Below are 20,295 nucleotides of genomic sequence, written 5' to 3' on the forward strand. Positions count from 1 at the left end.
GCCTCTGTTCCAGCTTGGCTGACGTTGTGTGTGCTTCCGTGCTGACCGGTGGGTGTCGCTGTTACCATTAGTCAGTGTTGGAAGGGCAACGTGTCGAAATGTATAGATGCTCCTCTGTCTCGGAGACAAGCTCGGTGGAGGTGGTCCTCCGAGTTGCATTTGGGGAAGGGGATATTTATGGGACAGACGCCATGTTCTAAGCGTCGTTTTGCAGCCACCTGCTGGCCCTTCTGGCCGACAGGTATGCAATAAGGAGCTACCTCGTGGTCCTTCGATCGGGAGGCCCACGATGCTACGGCGCATGGGTGGGTCCAGAGGCTTGTCTGGGGCCTACCACCACGGCCGAGGAATGGTCCTGAGCTGTCGGTCCTGTTTGACGAAGTTGGACAGCCGAGGAGATCCCAGGGGAGGACCCGTCTTGGAGAGATCACGCAGCGTGCTGGTCTATAGAGGGGCCTGGTGACTCGGTTTCAGGACGTATCCAAAAGAAGTAATTTTACAGCATGGTGTTGCCAATTCGGCTTAAAGGTTCAGGCACTGTGACTGACTGTTCACTGCAGAAGATCTGATACATCCTGTGGCAGAGGATCGTGCAGATTTACCCCCCCCCAAATAAGTCTGTGGCAGAGACTTAGATTCGTGCTGCGTACTGGCTGCTAGACCGGTGTGAGAGGCCTATCCAGATGAGCAAAGAGTGCGTCCCATGAGGGGAACGAATTCCACATAATTATCTGAATTCTACCGGGACATTTGTCGCTAAGATCTTGTAAGAAGATATTTGAGTTTCTCCTGAAGGTTTCCTTTTCCGTCTCTTTCCTGCTACTTCCTAAAGTTTGACTGTTCAATAAAGCATTGAAAACGTACTCCAGTGTTGGTGCGTGTGTCGTCCAGCAGTAAACTCAATGGAACCCCTAGACCCTGTGCCGGTGAAACAGAATTAAGCAAAGTGAAGGTAACAGACCCGCTTAAACTAGCAGCTCCACCGTGAGTTAGTGCTACATGTGGGGGCGTCCACCGGGATTTGTTGACCGACAATTATTGCAACCCAGTGGAGTGTTTTACCGGGAGTTTACAGAGAGAGCTGGACTTTGGAAAAAAAAATCTTTTCAGGAAGAGGAAAGGTTAAACTGCAGGACTTTGTTTTTGGGTGCATAGATGCTGGGCACCAGAAGAGGCCCAGGAGCTATGTGACTGAAAGAACAAGTGGGAGGAGTTACCCTACTTGCTACCACGTGGGACGCGTGTAGTGTGCTTGGCGCCAGAGGAGAAGAGAAGCCTCGTGATCGTGCTGAAAAGATCAGAGTGTGGCCATGTCTTTTTCGGCGTTGCAATCGGTTGTGGGACCCAGAGTGTTCCCTGCAAACACCGTGATGAATACTGTGCAATCTGGAACTCTGCTCACGGATACTGGAGTTCGAATGAAGCCCCAGGGGAAGTTTGTCCTGTATACCTCGGGAGATGTTGAGGGACTGGGCATGACCTGCCATCGATGTGGAGGATTGACCGTGCATCTTCGTCCATTCGGCCAATGTCCGCGGTGTGGAAAGTATTTGTTTGTAGTGGAGCCACCTACTATGCCATCCCGTGCCTAACGGATGGATTGGGTGACAGGTATCGTTACAGTAGAAGCTGCTATCGCTACAGAGAGAGAGCGACAGGCCGCCACTTCGCCTGTTGCTACTGACAATGTTTCAGAAAGAGACATTGTTGCTGACGTCTCATCAGGAGACATTACTTTGATTTCTGAGTCCACTACACCTGTTCCTGTGGTGCCTACTCAGAAGAAGGTGGGCTATGTGAAGGCTTCTCGCGGCCATGGTCGAGGCCTACCCCAGAGGTTACCTGAGCCGGAGCTACCAGAGTCTACGTCTGGAACGGGTAAGCCATTGTTGGGGACTGTAAATAAGTATTTGCCAGCAAAAGAATTGAGAGACTCGGAAATAAAATCCATGCCGGATCTTTCCGGGGATGATGACTTGTTCGAAACCATGTCGCAAGAGCTACTGTCGTCACAAGGCGAGGATGTTGCCTCCACAATGACCCTTCCTGAATGGACTGCCATGAGTTCTGGCAAGACGTCGCCCTGTGTGGAGACGCACAGTGCTGTTGCGGGGACTTTGTCAAAAGTTATTGATTCGCTACAGACACCGGCTGGGTCTATGGTGAAAAAGTCATTAGACTCCTGTGTACCCACTGGTATGGGAAAAGACAGATCTTTGCCAAAACTTGCTTGCTTGCAAAGGATGTTAAACAAGCATGTGGCCGCAGAGTATGGATTAGAATTTCCCTTTGTGCCCCAGGATGTCATGCGGGAGATTGAAGCTAATCGGGAACTTTGGTACAATGAAGCTATTTGGGACTACTTGTCTGTGCCTAAGCCCTTTAGAAAGACTAGATGTTCTGTCCGGATGGATGAACGTTTTAACGGATGCTTTGTTCATTGGAACTATGGTCGGCATATCTATGCTGATAAAGTGGTGATCTGCAGACCAGGAAAGGACAATACTGTATATTTCATTACCACTGTAGATAAAGAAGGAAAATATGTGACTCTACCAGATCCTCGGTTTTACTGGTAATTATGGACACTATTACTTTGAAGTTAGTTAGTTAGATAGCGACAGGGCAAAGAGATCTGCGTGGTCAAGATCAAGATCTACAGATCCTGTTCTGTGTTTAAATCCAAGGACTTCTGTTTGCTAGCCGGATTTCTTTTATAAGAAAAGTTTTTACCCTGGGATGGACTCCAAAAGTACATATTCTTTCTAATATAAATCATAGGAAGAGAGTCTCATTTTAAATGAGGCTTTGCTCCTGGTGTTGTGTAGTGTGTATATATGTGTGTTTAAATATGTTTCTTTTTCAGGGATCATCGGATCATATTTATAGCTGGGAGGCTTTTCAGCTAGTTAGTTAATGAGGTTGTAAAGAGAAAATTATATTGTGGTTTTGTTCGCGGCTGTGAACATAATGTTTTATAGATATAAGTCTCATAATGTCTTTAAACTGTCCTTTTTCTCTCTTTTTAAAGTTATGAGAAACTCAAATGCTACTCTCAGGCTTGAGAGTTACTGTTATTGCGTTCAGGACAGACGTTGGGGACAACGTCTATTGTAGTGGGGGGAGTATGTAACGCTGGTAGATTTACAATCTACCGCAGATTAGTTAAATTGTATGTTAGGAATGTTAAAAGTTCGCCTCAGTTCCAGCTTGGCTGACGTTGTGTGTGCTTCCGTGCTGACCGGTGGGTGTCGCTGTTACCATTAGTCAGTGTTGAAAGGGCAACGTGTCGAAGTGTATAGATGCTCCTCTGTCTCGGAGACAAGCTCGGTGGAGGTGGTCCTCCGAGTTGCATTCTGGGAAGGGGGTATTTATGGGACAGACACCATGTTCTAAGCGTTGTTTTACAGCCACCTGCTGGCCCTCCTGGCCGACAGGTATGTGTTAAGGAGCTACCTCGTGGTCCTCCGATCAGGAGGCCCACGATGCTACAGCGCAGGGGCTTGTCTGGGGCCTACCACCGCAGCCGAGGAATGTCCTGAGCTGTCGGTCCTGTGTGACGAAGCTGGACAGCCGAGGAGATCCCAGGGGAGAGATCACGCAGCGTGCAGGTCTATAGAGGGGCCTGGTGACTCGGTTGCAGGACGTATCCAAAAGAAGTAATTATACAGCATGGTGTCGCCGGTTCGGCTTAAAGGTTCAGGCACTGTGACTGACTGTTCACTGCGGAAGATCTGATACATCCTGTGGCAGAGGATCGTGCAGATTTACCCCCCCCCAAATAAGTCTGTGGCAGAGACTTTAGATTCGTGCTGCGTACTGGCTGCTAGACCGGTGAGAGAGGCCTATCCAGATGAGCAAAGAGTGCGTCCCATGAGGGGAACGAATTCCACATAATTATCTGAATTCTACAGGGACATTTGTTGCTAAGATATTTGAGTTTCTCCTGAAGGTTTCCTTTTCCGTCTCTTTCTTGCTACTTCCTAAAGTTTGACTGTTCAATAAAGCATTGAAAATGTACTCCAGTGTTGGTGCGTGTGTCGTCCAGCAGTAAACTCAACGGAACCCCTAGACCCGGTGCCGGTGAAACAGAGGGAAGCAAAGTGAAGGTAACAGACCCGCTTAAACTAGCAGCTCCACCGTGAGTTAGTGCTACATGTAGTTTACTTGGTAAATCTAATTTATTTGATTGGCAGGTAACTTTTTCCCTCGTAATTGAATATATAACCAAGGACAAATGTCCTCATTGTGTTTTCATCACTCTAATTTAAATGCTTACTTAATCCTGAGTACCCATTGCCATACACTGATGACAAAAACACTATCTAATGCAATCAGAAAAGGGAATCGGACCTTGAACATGTATCAGAATTTTTAGAAATTGTGTTTTGATATACCACATTAAATATAAACAGACTAATCTGATAGCCATCAATATTTTGGGAGCTAAGCTATTTATCACCTGTGCGACAAACACAAAGGCCGCAAATGCTGCTCCTTTAGACAGTCAGCTTAACTATCAATTACAATGGTAAAAGCATCCACATTACATTTTAAAGTAAAATGTCTCTACTCAATAGAAACATTTTTCTATGGTGTTTCAGCTTCTCAAACATCTGAAGTTTGTACAATTTTTCCATAAATTGTATTTCACAAAATAGGAGTTGATGTTTTTAATGCCATAGCATTTTATACATTAAAAAATTATAATATTTATTGCTTTACACCTTGAAAAAATTAACTTTCTATATGAAGCAATGCAATACATTTTTTACATCATCTGCTGATTTAAAAGGTATTATTTCTGACATGTATATGGCCACAAACAGGCAGTCATGTATAGACAAGTTAAGCTCCATATGTCTCATAAAGAATAACCCATGTATGAGAATGTTAAAGTATCCTGTTCTCTTTGTATTTCTTCCTTTGTGTGAAACACCTGGTGATCCTGCCAGTCCCCCTGCTATCCTATTTCAAACTGACCATGCAAGGCATGGAAGCACATCCATCCCAGTGTGGTCAGTTTTCTGTCTGCTGGGAGCACAGCCTGCCTGTCCTCCAATGGCCCCCAAAGTACATACATGATAATTGACAGTATGGTATTATTTTTTTTAGTGCAAAGAGACAGTGTTCAAAAGCTTATGGTTAGATGGGCCTTGAGTAGCAGGTTTTGAAGCAAAAGTTATGTTTAGCCCACTGATTGCACAACATGCATTGCTCTTTAGCAGACATGCATGGGTGCCATTAATTCTTACTGTAATAGTAGCTCCACGCATTGGAAAATGTGGTTCATTTTCAGTGCATTTTCAGTGCAGCGCGACTTGCGCGTTTCTGTGGGTAGGGCAGTCCAGTGAAATGAATGGGCTGCCCTACATGCTGGATGCAGCTGCACAGAGTGAGGTTGGGGGATGGTAAAGCCATATGGATAGAATGTAACCAAATGGATGGGGTTTGTTAGATCCAGGAGTGCAGTATTATTCCTAGTGGGCTTGTCCTCAGAGAATGCTAGAGTAATGCCTTAACTTGGCCATAGATGGGTAGAATTTCAAATGAAACTCTTCAGTAAAAAATGCACTAAGAAAGTTTGTTTTCTAACTAATCATTAGTGATTAGTGATAGTAATTTTTCTCAAATTAATGAGATTTCTAACAGTGTATGTGGTTTTTGTTCGGTAATGTCCACTAATTTTTCCTAAGAATTTTCATTCCAAATACTATCCATTTAGGGCCAGCTTAAGAATAGTAGCATATAGTGGAGCCACAACCTGGTATAGGTAGTGTTACAGATGTAGCCATTGTTTAGTGTTCAGATAATGGTCTTTACCTGGTTATCAGGAGTTTGATCCCACATGTACTCTTTCCTTTTAAAGAAAACATCAGTAAAATATATGGCTTTTGAGGGTTTTTCTACCTTAAAGTCTAAGTTAACCTTCAACAAAAAATAATAAATACACATATTTTTGCAGGTAAAAAATGTGCATTTATTATTTTTTTCTACAGGAACCTGCAAAGTATTGCACTTGTGACCAGTGGATGTCAGGCTCCTGCAAACATTTCCTCCAGGTTTTGTTGCCACGGGCTTTCTGTTTCGAAAGCAGGGGGGAGTGTTCGTGGACAATGAGGGCGCTCATCACTGCCCTCACAGTCTATTGAGAACTACATGCAGTCTCCCATGGTGGCGGGTGGGACTTATAGTTGTGCAATATGATGGTTTGAACTTTTATTTTTAAGCACCTTACCAAAAAACAGGCTATTTATTCCTCTTAACCCTTTCACTGCCAAGTCTGTATGCCTTACAGACCTAAAAAGTGCTCGCAGATGGCCAAGTGGACCTAATTTCTCCCTCTCCTATAAACTTATGGTCACTTCAATGACCATAAGCTTATATCAGAATTGTTCAACAGACTGCCCCCCCCCCTCCATGCCGCTACTTCCCTGCTTCTCCACCTCCCGCCATTAACTTTCACCTTAAAATGCCCCCCCCACACTCTCTTTTCCTATCCTTCATCCCCCTCTTCCCCCCCAGCACTGATAACCCCCATCCACCCGATCAGACCCCCCCTGCAGCTACCTTTAGAAGCCGGCATCGCTCCACTGCCGCTCCTGCCGGCTTCAGGTGCTGCATGGGGCTGGGGGGGGTCCAGATGTGTCCCCCCCGCCAGTCACATCACCCCCAGTACTGGCCCCCACACCCCTGATCCATGCCTGTTCCAGCGGCATGCCTCCTTCCCCTCCCGCAGCCTGCAGATGCTGCCCACAATGATCTACAGCAATCTGACAGGCTGGGGATAGCGGGGAGAAGGGGGGGGAATGGTGCAGGCGAGGGTGAAGCTGGGGCTTGGGGGGACTTAGTAAACATGTGTTTACTAAGCTCCCCCCTATAGTACAGTGTATATAGGCAGCGATCGCTCCTATATCCACTGACAGCTGATATATAGTAACTGCGAGCGTTACTATGTATCACACTGTCATTTTATGAATGAATGAGAAATCTCTAAACAGATTCCTCATTCATTCAAGAAAAGTGCTGCAGAGAAAAGGGACTATCTCCTGTCCCTTTCTCTGTCTCAAAAAAAAGAGATATGGGGGTCTGTTCAGACCTCTGATAGCTCACCAAAGACCCCCCCCCCCCCCCCAAAAAAAAAAAAAAAAAAACTGTAAAAAATGTAAAAAAGTAAAAAATGTTTTAGGGCCAGTTCACACCAGATGCACTTCCATGCGCTTTTTTTCTGCACTAAAAATGCATGCACACTGTTTTCCATGTATTCCAATGGCTCTAGTTCACACCAATGCAGTCAGTTCCAATCAGTTTCCGGACAGTTTCTGCACCGGAAACTGACTGGAACTGACTGCACTGGTGTGAACTAGAGCCATTGGAATACATGGAAAACACTGTGCATGCATTTTTAGGGCCAGTTCACACCACAAAAACGCACTCATATGTTCTGGATCAGTTTTTGCTTACAGTTCACACCACACGCAGTTCCAGTGCATTTTTGATACAATTAGCTAGGTTCCAGTACAGTTCTGTGCAGCACGCTCTACTTTTTTTTCTGCACCGGAAACTGACTGCACTGGTGTGAACTAGAGCCATTGGATTACATGGAAAACACTGCATGCATTTTTTGTGCAGAAAAAAAGCGCACGGAACTGCATCTGGTGTGAATAGCACGTAAAAAAAACAAATATAGTAAGGCTCGATTCACACCTATGCATGTTGCTTTTGAGCGTTTTTGGAGTTTTTTTTTTCATGCATGGCACGTTTTTGAGCAGCGTTTTTGTAGCGTTTTTGCGGCGTTTTTGCCGCGTTTTTGCCGCGATTTGCGTTTTGCGTTTTTTTTTTTTTTTTTCATTTTTTTTTACAGTCTTAAAAAAAATTACAAAAAAAAAAAAAAAAACACGGCAAAAACGCACCAAAAACGCACCAAAAACGCTGCAAAAACGCTGCAAAAACGGTGCACTTGCGTTTTTGATGCTTGTCCATTGAAATCCATTACATGCAAAACGCTGCTTTTTGCATGAAAAAAAGTCCCCGACCCTTTCCAAAAACGCAGAGATACAAAAAAGCATTGATGTGAACATGTTCCATGGGAACCCATGTTAAAAAATTCCCGTGCATTTCTGCAAAATGCAAAATGCATCAAAAAACGCGCTAGTGTGAATGGGGCCTTAGGCCTGATTCACACCTATACATTTTTAGTGCTTTTTGCATTTTGCATATTCACACTACAAAACGTGTTCCATAGGAAACCATGTTAAATGGACTGTAGTGCAAATCTGCAAAATGCAAAAAGCTCTAAAAATGCATAGGTGTAATTTAGGCCACAGACCTCCCAGGTCCGCCCACACTCACCTCTCCACGGTAAGGCTCCATTCACACTAGCGCATTTTTTGATGCATTTTGCATTTTGCAGAAATGCATGGGACTTTTTTAACATGGGTTCCTATGGAACATGTTCACATCAATGCCTTTTTGTACCTCTGCATTTTTGGAAAGGGTCAGGGACTTTTTTTCATGCAAAATGCAGCGTTTTGCATGTAATAGAATTCAATGGACCAGCATCAAAAACGCAAGTGCACAGTTTTTGCAGCGGTTTTACAGCATTTTTGCAGCGTTTTTGATGCGTTTTTGGCGGGTTTTTTTTCAATTTTTTTTTAAAAACTGTAAAAAAAAAACGCAAAACGCAAAATGCAGCAAAAACGCTGCAAAAACGCTGTAAAAACGCTGCTCAAAAACGTGGCAAGCATGACAAAAAAAACTCCAAAAACGCTCAAAAGCAACATGCATAGGTGTGAATCGAGCCTAATGGTTCCCCCCCCCATCCCCCATGCACAGGCTCTAATCATGTGGCTTGAAAAAAAAAAAAACTCATACAAACATATGAGTCTGGCGGTCTGCAGAGGGGGCGGCGCCCCTAATGGACTGGCTCCTGGTAAGACCCCTTTCTCATGGAGCGGACTCTGTCAAGCAGATCTGCCTGCTCAGCGGGGGATCTGTCTGCTGATCCCCGCTGAGCAGGCGGATGACAGGTCTGTGACCACTCCACTGATGCAGAGCGGAAACTGACACAGCCCCGCTGTTCTCTATGGGGCAGTCGGATGGAAACGGACCGCCTGTCCATTTCTATCGGATACCATCCGATCTGCTAGATCATGGGTGCTCAACCTGTGGCCCTCCAGCTTTTGCGGAACTACAAGTCCCTTCATACCTCTGCCTTTGGGAGTCATGCTTGTAACGGTCAGTGGCTTGCAATGCCTCATGGGACTTGTAGTTCCACAACAGCTGGAGGGCCACATGTTGAACACCCATGTGCTAGATGGATGGGGAATGGAATCCCCATCTGTCTGTTTTTAGCGGACTGTACTGTATCGGATGCAGGCGGGTGTAAACGGACACATGTCCATTTACATCAGCCTCTCCATAGAGAACAATGGGTGGTCCGATTGGGCCCACCTGAAAAACGGACAGGCAGACCCGACAGGTCTGCTTGTGTGAAAGGGGCCTAAGGCCTTGTTCACACAGAGCATACACAGCATACCTTTACAGGATGCACAGGTGTTCCAGGCAGTCCCATTGATGTCATTTGGGATGTAGCAACTGCACGAGCAGAGCCGTTGCTCCCAATTTTACATCCATGTAGGTCCGCGTGCATATCCCTGAGCTCACACTGTCTGCCTTCGCAGTGGTGTACCCACACCCACACGGATGTCAGATTAGGAACAGCAGCTATGCCTGTGCAGCTGTTCCATCCCAATTGACATAAATGGGGATGTAGGCCATGGAACACCTGTGCATCTCTGTGTGGGTAAACAATGCCCCCCATGGGTGTACCCTTTAGTATGCCACATGTGAACGATGCTTTAGTAGCAATTTAGCGGGAATTTTGTAAGTTATGTTGTGTTTGTGTGCACTAATAATGATTTTAGTGTATTTTTTGTGAAAATAGCGATATGAACATTTGTGCAACAATTGCGGGCCCAAAAAATCAGTAGCACTTTTTTTTATTCTATAGGTCATGTGCTTTCAGAAAATGTCTAGTTTGAGGGGTATTTTCAAATTCTGAAAGCTGTAAGTGAAAAAAGGTAACCTTTTTAGAGTAAATTGTTTTTATTTACGGTTTTGTGTACCTTCAGTTTTCACCATTTCACAAAAAGGTGCAATTTAAAATGTAGAAATATTTGTTATTTATTACCTCAATACAGTTTTAACTTTTATATTTGCTAGGAATTTTGCAGGAATTTTGTACATTTTGCCATGTATGAATCCACTATTAATGATTTTAGTGTATTTTTAGCAAAAATATTGTTTTGATAAACATTTGCACAAATACCGCGGGACCTAAAAACTCAGTAGCACCTTCTTTTTATTCCAGAGGTCATATGCTTTCAGAAAAAATATGGTTTGGGGGGTCTTTTACAAACTCTGAAAGCAGTGAAAAACGAAAACCTCCACATTTTTAGAGAAATTTTGGGGTACATTCAATTTTCACTATTTTGCAAAAAACTCAATTTTAAATGTACAAATATTTGTTATTTATTAACTCAACACAGGATAAGCAATTATATTTAGCAGGAATTTAGCAGGAATGTTGTAAAATGTTGTAAAATTGTGTGTTTTTTTCTACTAATATTGGTTTTAGTGTATTTTTAGCAACAATATTGTTTTGATAAACATTAGCACCTTCTTTTTATTCTAGAGGTCATATGCTTCAGAAAATATATGGTTTGGGGGGTATTTCACAAATTCTGAAAGCTATAAGGGAAAAATTAAAACCTTCAGATTTTTTGAGAAATTTGGATATTTACATTTTTGCGTGCGTTCAATTTTCACCATTTCACAAAAAGACGCAATGAAAAAATTACATTTTTTGTTATTTATTAACTCCATACAGGTTAAGCTTTTACATTTATTAGGGATTTGAGGATGGAGGTGATTGGCGAGGTTATAAAGAGAAGTAAGTCATTCACGAAGAGGGCACATTTGTGTTCTTTTAGGACCGCACTGTACCCCCCCCCCCCCCGAATATCTTGATTAGAGCGGATAGCTACCGCAAGGGATTCTATCGCGATTGCAAAAATGAGGGGAGACATGGGACATCTCTGCCTGATGGCTCTCGTGATTTGGAACGGAGCAGAATAATGCCTTTGGAGTCTAACTCTCGCTTCTGGGAAGGAGTAAAGGGCACTGATGATTCCCATAAACGTATCCCCCTAATCCCCAATGGCGTAGGGTAGCAAAGAGATAGGGCCATGATACAGAGTCAAATGCCTTTTGCAAGTCGAGGGAGAGGACCATACCTTCCTGGCGCGGCCTTCCATTTCAACCCAACTGGAGTAAAGAGATAATGTCCACCGCCCTACGCACTTGGTCTGGCCTTTGCCTACCCGAGATAAAGCCCACCTGGTCCATGTGAATGAAGGAGGCTAGGCGATTGGCTAAAATTTTGTTCATGATCCTTACCAATTACCTATACATCCTTAATTATGTGACTACTCTACATACTCTCGTCCAGAGATCTTCAAGCATCTCAAATTCATTTTTTTTTTTTTTTTTTTCAGTTAGACACATTCCAACCTCTTGGTTAAGTGGCCCTCTTTTTTTGGCAACATGCAGGTTGCTCCCCCGCACTCTGTAATCTATTATGGGAGTTCTCATCTAGTGTGATGATATGGAACTGCATTCATTTCTCATGTTTCAAATTCTTCCAACTGGAATTGAAAAACACCTAGCCCCTGGTACCCAGCAGGTCTTGGTTAGGCCTTGTATGTCCTTTTCCTAATATCATGGCTTTGCACTCCTTGTGCATTACCTTTTGCAAGAAGTTGATCTCCTTCAACACATGCTATTTTCTGTGCTCCTCTGGGGCCTTCCTCAGGTGCGCCTACCCAAACAGAGCCCTCCTTTTGTGGTCAAAGGGGTCACTCCCTTATAGGGCCTCTGTAAGAATGGAACTTCCTTCTCTTCAATAACCCTAATTGCTATAGTTCTGCCTTGCTCCCCCTGTGTTGTTCATGGGGACTTCCTCCATTTCTTAGCTACATAGGGAGGAAGAATTTTGGAACTTCTGTCCTTCTTGCTTCCCCGAGGTTCCCTCCCATTTCCCCTGTGATCTTTTTGCTAAAACATTAGTTATATTGATACACTGGAGGGCAGTTCCCAGCAAAACTTTAGCCAGTGTCTGATCACCTGGAGGGAATGGAATATAACCCATGGTCTAAGAATCAATTTGTATATTCAATACTGTACTCCAAGATATGGAATTTACAAGTACATCAAAATTCCTATTTTCCTTCCATCACATGTTAACACAGAAGAGTCTAATCCAGATGTGACGGTCACCTGGATTAAACTGAACAATTAAAAACAACTCAGGTCTAACAGTTGAAGCCACTGAATTTACCTCAATAAAATTAAAAGGAATTACTGGGCAAAGTCAGTGTCTACTCTCCAAGTCCATTGAACAAAAGGTTACACTACAGCAGTTTAAGGTAAGATCAACATGTTAAACTCGAAAGAAATATAGTTATAACAGCATTGGCTAAAAAGTCAATAACCACAAATTTAAAGGTTGCAAGAGAAACCAAACATGTTAATAACATGGTTGGCTTGCCTCCAGTTTGGAGTGGTTAAAGGACCCTGTACTGAGCAATATTTAGGCTACCACTGCTGGCCTTCATCCGTAAATTCTCTTTGTATGGGCTAAGCTTGTGTCCTCAGGTTGACATTAGTTTAAGATTTATCTGACCTGTGCCAAACAAAGCCCGGTTTCACACATGTGCGGTGCGAACTGAAGCTCAGGTTTCACTGGGGAAATAAAAATAACTTGTTCAAAGGTTCATCTGCATTTCAGCTGCGGATCAGAGAGCAGGGAGAGGGGAGGGAGAGGGGAGGGAGAGGGGAGGGGGGGGGGGGAGAGGGGGAGGTGTAGTGAGGAGAAGGAGAAAATCCATGTTCAGAACGCAATGCATCTGCGAATTAGATGCGTTCCCATAGAAGATACTGGGCATGTAATTCGCAACGCAATGCACAGAAAACGCACACGTTTTTTGTGCAATGCGCAGTGCGAATGCAACGCACATATGTAAACCAGATGCATTCATATGAATATATTTTAAAATGTCCTGCGAATTGGATGCATTGTAAGCCGCATCTAATTCGTATAGGTGTGAACCCGGGCTAAAATTACTATAGACTTGTATGGTAATACAAATTCTGTTTGAAGTGAACACAAGCCTGTTTACACAGGCCCTTATAATGACTTACGGGCCTATTTACAGTAATTAGCCACTGACCTGAAAAAAACATTGAACAAGTAAAGTTAGAGCGATGTCAGAAGTGACATACTAAAGGAGTTCAAGCAAAAACTGTGAAATTATGTTTCACCTTGTTCACTAAGGTAAGGAAACATTCACTTTGCAACTTTGCAAAGTGTGTATTCTCTGCTTCTGTAGCAAATCAGCTCAACTGAATTGGCATATCAGGTCTTCTTAGTAAAGCCTAGCAGTTGCAGCCACTGTAGTTTACTATGCATTTCCATTGGTATTTGCATTGCATTGGTTTCCTTCAAAAAATATAAAATGGATCAGAACATGTGGATTTCATTTACAGGTTAAACCCACTCTGTAGAATTACAGGACATAGCTAAGGACTGGTCACACCTGAAAGAATACAGCAGTGTCTACCACAACTGTGTGAAAGCAGATTTTTCTTTTTTCAAATAAATTGATTTTGTAAAACATAGGAACTGTAAAACCTAAAGTGTTTCTAAACCCTGCATTCACTATATCTGGTCTCCCACAGTACACAGAACATGGAAATGCAATTATTTTAGTAAATATAAATTGCTAAATACCTTTTCTCATCATCGGTATATAGCAGTCTTCTGACTTCTGTCTGTGTCTGGTTAAAGCTTGTAGGAGGTGTTTTCATTCTACTCTGACTGTCCTGCATGACCCCTGACCCTCTGTCTAGATAGTGCTGATTGGTCCTCTGCCAATCACAAGCACTCTTCCAAGAAAAAAACCTCTCTAGCAATACACACCAAACTGAGCATGTGCAGAGTGACTCCAAAGGCTCTGTCTTATCAGGAGATGGATCAGTGGAAGAAGGGGAGGATCAGAGAAGATAGGATCACACAGCCTTTTTACACAATGGATTAACCCCTTAGGTTACATAGTGAGTATAACAACTGCCTGCTTTACTGCATATACAGACCCAGATAGCAAGGATAACTTGCCACACATTTGTGGCAGTGTTGAATTGCTGCACATTTTCACTGGCAAGTTGTACGCTTGCACAGCACTTGAAGTTCAAGTTCTAGTTGACACTTTTCCAATTTGTAGCAAATTTGCGTGGTAAGTCTCTAGCAAGAGCCAAGTTGCAGTAGTGAGTCCACAGCAAGAGCTCTGCAAGTCTACAGCAGGAAAGTTCAGCCACAGTGACCCCTGTGGTGGGATGACTAAAGCACAACATAACTGAACCAGAATTTGCAGCAGACTTGCAGAATGTTTGCAAAGAAAGTTGATCTGGAGTCATGCAATGCAGACTTGTTGCAATTGTGCAACAAATTTGTGAAGCCTGGCAAGTCTGGCAATAGCTTAGCAAGTCATTTTCAAACTTGCAGTTAAATTGCTTGCTTCTAGAGACTGATTTTACTGTTGTGGGTTTAGTAACACTTTAAAAACAAAAATGTAATAAATTAGAGCTTACCAGTCATCAGATGTAGTGGCTGCATTCTTTTTTTAAGGCTTAAAGTGAATGTAAAGGATACTTTTTTCAATAACAAATATGTTATACTTACCTGCTCTGTGCAATGGTCTTGCTTAGAGCAGCCCCAGTCCTCATTTTCTGGGGTTCCCCCTGGCATTCCTGGCTTCTCCTGCCTTTCGATTAACCCCCACCCCCAAGCAAGTAGCTTGCTGGGGGGGTGCTTGTGCGGGCTTAATCCCAAACCACACTGTGTATGTCTATTGACACACACAATACAGCTCGGCTCCCCCCCCGCTCCCTTGTCACTGGATTTGATTGACAGCAGCAGGAGCCAATGGTTCCTGCTGCTCTCACTTAGTATATTGAGGAGGGAGAAAGAGAGCAGTGCCGCTGTTTTTGGACACCGCACTGGACCAAGATCGGGCTCAGGTAAGTATTTAGGGGGGAGCTGCACCTAAAAGGTTTTTTACCTTAATGCAGAGAATGCTCTCCAGAGATGCTCAATTGGGTTTAAGTCAGGGCTCTGGCTGGGCCATTCAAGAACAGTCACAGAGCTGTTGTGAAGCCACTCCTTCGTTATTTTAGCTGTGTGCTTAGGGTCATTGTCTTGTTGGAAGGTAAATCTTCGGCCCAGTCTGAGGTCCTGAGCACTCTGGAGAAGGTTTTCGTCCAGGATATCCCTGTACTTGGCTGCATTCATCTTTCCCTCAATTGCAACCAGTCATCCTGTCCCTACAGCTGAAAAACACCCCCACAGCATGATGTTACCACCACCATGCTTCACTGTTGGGACTGTATTGGACAGGTGATGAGCAGTGCCTGGTTTTCTCCACACATACCGCTTAGAATTAAGGCCAAAAAGTTCTATCTTGGTCTCATCAGACCAAAGAATCTTATTTCTCACCATCTTGGAGTCCTTCAGGTGTTTTTTAGCAAACTCTATGCGGGCTTTCATGTGTCTTGCACTGAGGAGAGGCTTCTGTCCGGCCGCTCTGCCATAAAGCCCCAACTAGTGGAGGGCTGCAGTGATGGTTGACTTTCTACAACTTTCTCCTATCTCCTGACTGGATCTCTAGAGCTCAGCCACAGTGATCTTTGGGTTCTTATTTACCTCTCTCCCCCAATAGCTCAGTTTGGCCGGACGGCCAGCTCTAGGAAGAGTTCTGGTCATCCCAAACATCTTCCATGTAAGGATTATGGAGGCCACTGTGCTCTTAGGAACCTTAAGTGCAGCAGAAATTTTTTTGTAACCTTGGCCAGATCTGTGCCTTGCCATAATTCTGTCTCTGAGTTCTTCAGGCAGTTCCTTTGACCTCATGATTCTCATTTGCTCTGACATGCACTGTGAGCTGTAAGGTCTTATATAGACAGGTGTGTGGCTTTCCTAATCAAGTCCAATCAGTATAATCAAACACAGCTGGACTCAAATGAAGGTGTAGAACCAGCTCAAGGATGATTAGAAGAAATGGACAGCATCTGAGTTAAATATATGAGTGTCACAGCAAAGGGTCTGAATACTTAGGACCATGTGATAGTTCAGTTTTTCTTGTCAACAATGTGTTTTTCTGTCAATATGGGGTGCTGTGTGTACATTAATGAGGAAAAAAAATGAACTTAAATGATTTTAGCAAATGGCTGCAATATAACAAAAAGTGAAAAATTTAAGGGGGCTGAATACTTTTTGTCCCCACTGTATGTCCTAACTTTGAAGAGGAATATCGTTGTTATGGCAGCAGCTAGCTGCCATAACCCCTGTATCTTCTTTTTTGACCAGGGGTCCGGTTTCCGATAGTAGTGGTCTCTGCGGCAGATTCGCTGCAAGATCACCTTTATCAGCGGTGGGAGAGGCCCCCCCCGCCGCACTCCGGTGCCCTTCGCCGGCAGCGGCGGAGGCGATCGGATCCTCTCACGTCAGTGGCATGGAGACGAGTGGGGGAAGATGGCCCTCACCCGTCTCCATACCATTGCAGGGTGGAAGCGACGTCAAAACGTCACTTCCACCCATAGCTCTTAAAGGGACATTTTCTTTTGCATTTTTTTAAATGATAAAAAAAAAGTATTTTTATTTTTCTATTGCATTTTAGTGTAAATATGAGATCTGAGGTCTTTTTGACCCCAGATCTCATATTTAAGAGGTCCTGTCATGCTTTTTTTTCTATTACAAGGGATGTTTACATTCCTTGTAATAGGAATAAATGTGACACATTTTTTTTTTTAAAAGAACAGTGTAAAAATTAAAAATGAAAGATAAAATAAATAAGAATTTTTTTTTTTTAAAACGCGCCCAGTCCTGCCGAGCTCTCGTGCAGAACACATACATGAGTAGCGCCCGCATATGAAAACGGTGTTCAAACAACACATGTGAGGTATCGCTGCGATTGGTAGAGCGAGAGCAATAATTCTAGTCCTAGACCTTCTCTGTAACTCAAAACATGCAACCTGTAGAATTTTTTAAACGTCGCCTATGGAGATTTTTAAGGGTAAAAGTTTGTCGCCCTTCCCACGAGCAGGCGCAATTTTATAGCGTGACATGTTGGGTATCAATTTACTCGGCGTAACATTATCTTTCACAATATAAAAAAAAATTCTTATTTTTAAATTCAAAAAAGTGTATTCTTTCCAAAAAAAAGTGCACTTGTAAGACTGCTACGCAAATACGGTGTGACAGAAAGTATTGCAACGTCTCTAGGGTGTTGGAAAAAAATGTATAATGTTTGGGGGTGCTAAGTAATTTTCTAGCAAAAAAACTGTTTTTAACTTGTAAACAACATATCTCAAAAAGAGGCTAGGTCCTTAAGTGGTTAAGGTTTATAAATTAAAGTTATGCAATCTGTAGAAACCAAACAAGGGACAATAGAGCATAAGAAATATAAATATAGCGTTAACAGTGAAGGTTTTAAATTTTTCTTCCATATCTTATACTGTAGATACGCTAGTAAAAAAAACAATCATTTTGTTGTGGAAGGTTACTTTGGTCAGGGATGTTTTGTCTCCATGGTGGACTGATTCATGTCAGTGTTCTTCATTTCTTGGAAAGTGTACGCTGTGTTTTTCTTGAGAGATCAGACTTTGCATTCTTCAGTTCCTCTGCAATCTATAAAATACATCTTAGCTTTTTAATTTACCAAAGCATAGCTATTGATGCCAACAATATACTTGAACAGAATGCACCTTGGCATTGAATACACCTTTTATCAGGTCTCATAGGAAAAGTTTGAAAAGTCTGGGTCACAGGAGCAGTTACATTCAACAAGTTCAGAACAGAGTAGAGAGGATACAGTTCACAGCAAATAACTCCTGTCATTTCTAAGCATTTATTGTGCTTAAGAGAAGTAATAAGGAAACTTTACTATACAAGGAACTATATTAATTATTCTCAAATAAAGGTCTGCACTATGTATGCAAATTAACACACATACAGTACTGTCTACCAACTATTGAATTCTTTAATTGGAATTGTTTTCACATTCATGTGAGTAGTGGTTTACTTCCTTTATGGTATCAGAAAGCGCCTGTCCAAAACTTTTCACCTGAAGCTTATACATCTATGTGTACATGTAAATTTATGAATGTCTCCCCTCTCTTTGAACTTCCTCCAATGAATTAAAGTACATGCAAAAGCCAGCATTGAACTTATCTTGTTTGCGTCATTTTGGTCTGCTTAATATACCACTGAAAACATGTTGTTACATCTCTTTGATAAGTGAAAAAAAAACTGTGGACCCTGCCAAAAATCCAGTAAACACTAAACTACTTGTGCACTCTGCCTGTGCTGAACTAAATTCTCAAGCAGTGTTATCAGCCATACCTATTGCTCTTCTGCAGATTACAGAGCACCTCCTCACTGTGTTTACGGATGATGAAAGGGGAGGCGTTCTGTAGTAGAAACCCAGGAGTAAGCAGCCTACTCTTCAATAGATACAGTGCACTGAGTTAGTAACACAATTCATGTCTTAGGATGCAAACACTGACAGGATCACCAGGTAAAAAATAAGGGAATAAAGTAAAAGCAATGCACCCACTTAATAATAAACTGCAATGTATTACATATTTGTTCTTGGGTTTAGATCTGCATTTCTTGAGTTTAACATCTGCATATGATGCTGAGTTTTCACTCTGAGGAAAATATATGTAGCAAAGTCCCGGGTCCCCTGAGGCCTAACGGTGACCTCGAGGGTCAGGGACAGCTGACATCCTTCTGTGTAAAGTGGGTTACAAGGCATGATGGGTGTACTGCAAGATGAAAAGGTGGGTGCCAGACACTTTTTGAATGCAAAGAGATTTATTGTCTCTTGAACAGAACTGTGGAAGAGAGGGTTAGGGGTAGGACACCCTTAAGTAGGGCAATTATAATTGGCAGACTCCGACTATAGGAAGGCAGCTATACAGGTGAAGGCCTCCAGCCAGACACCACTTCTGTATAGGTAGGACTGCTGTCTCCTATGGCAACAATCTTGTAGCAGTTACTAACGGTAGTTGTATTCAACTATTGGCAACACAAACAGTTCTCCGCTTACTCCACAGTCACTCACTGTAGGTCTTTACTCAATGAACTCCCAGTCTTTCACTAGACTTCAGATCCAATAGCCACTGGATCCCCTGAGCTCTTCCACTTTAGTGCTCAGTATCTTCCTCAAGCGTCACCCTCGCTTCCCTGCTGGGTCCCTGGCTTGACACTCAGATACTCTTCAAGCGCCACCCCTGCTGACCCACTAGGTCCCTGGCTTGGCACCCACTGATGCTCAGCAAGCATCACCTCTGCTGTCCTGCTGGGTCCCTAGCTTGGGACTCACTGAAGTTTTCCCACTTCTTTATTGTCCCCGGCTGATGAGAAGACTGCTCTGGTACTAGCTTTAGCTTGCTCACAGTGGTCTCCGGTAATGAGGTGGTTAGTGCCTTAGTGGCGACAGCTTCCCCTTCTACCTCCGACCACAACTGGTTCCCCGTACGACGGAACCACTACTTCTGGTTGGACTGCAAGGCAGCAGTCCCAAGCCTACACTGCTCTCCCACTCCTAGAAAAGCCCTCAGGCAGCCTAGCAGTTAAACGTCCCTGGGTGGCACGGAACCCCAATCACCTGACTCCACCCAAATAAATAGGCTCTCCCAGCAGGCCCATGGACCAAAGAACATCCCTGCCCATTGGCTGAGACACCCCATCCATTCATGTCCGAACTTGCAAAGCCCCTGTCTTATCTAATGTCACTAGCATAGTGCCACCCAGTTACAGAAGAGAGAGGGTGCAACAAGTCCAGATTCAGAGAGGAATCAACTCATCCCCTAACAATTGGCCAAGGCAACTATCACCTGGCAACTAAATTTGATAGCAACCCTGCCTAAATAGCAGGGTGCTACATATAACTGGTTCTAAATTCTAACATTCATATCACAACCTGGCAGGGAAAGAAATCCTTAGGGAAAGAACATCACATTACTATTTCACATGAAGGTTGAGAAATTAAGTGACATTTTAAATACATGCTGCCAACAGCCTTCATTCAAAGCAAAACTATTTTCTGAGGGGAAAAATTCTTTAGAGTAAATCTGTGTGTATCTCACAAGATATACGAGCTGTAGGTGATAACT

General features: G+C 43.3%; 1 protein-coding gene across 1 annotated transcript in view; it reads left to right on the forward strand.

Annotated features, from left to right (window-relative positions):
• The window catches only part of PDE7B (phosphodiesterase 7B), a 478,356-nt gene that overhangs the window by 115,030 nt on the left and 343,031 nt on the right, over window positions 1-20,295 (forward strand). The gene's annotated exons all lie outside the window — the stretch shown is intronic.

This window comes from Aquarana catesbeiana, linkage group LG04, assembly GCF_042186555.1.
Source record: "Aquarana catesbeiana isolate 2022-GZ linkage group LG04, ASM4218655v1, whole genome shotgun sequence".
Taxonomy (NCBI): Eukaryota; Metazoa; Chordata; class Amphibia; order Anura; family Ranidae; genus Aquarana; species Aquarana catesbeiana.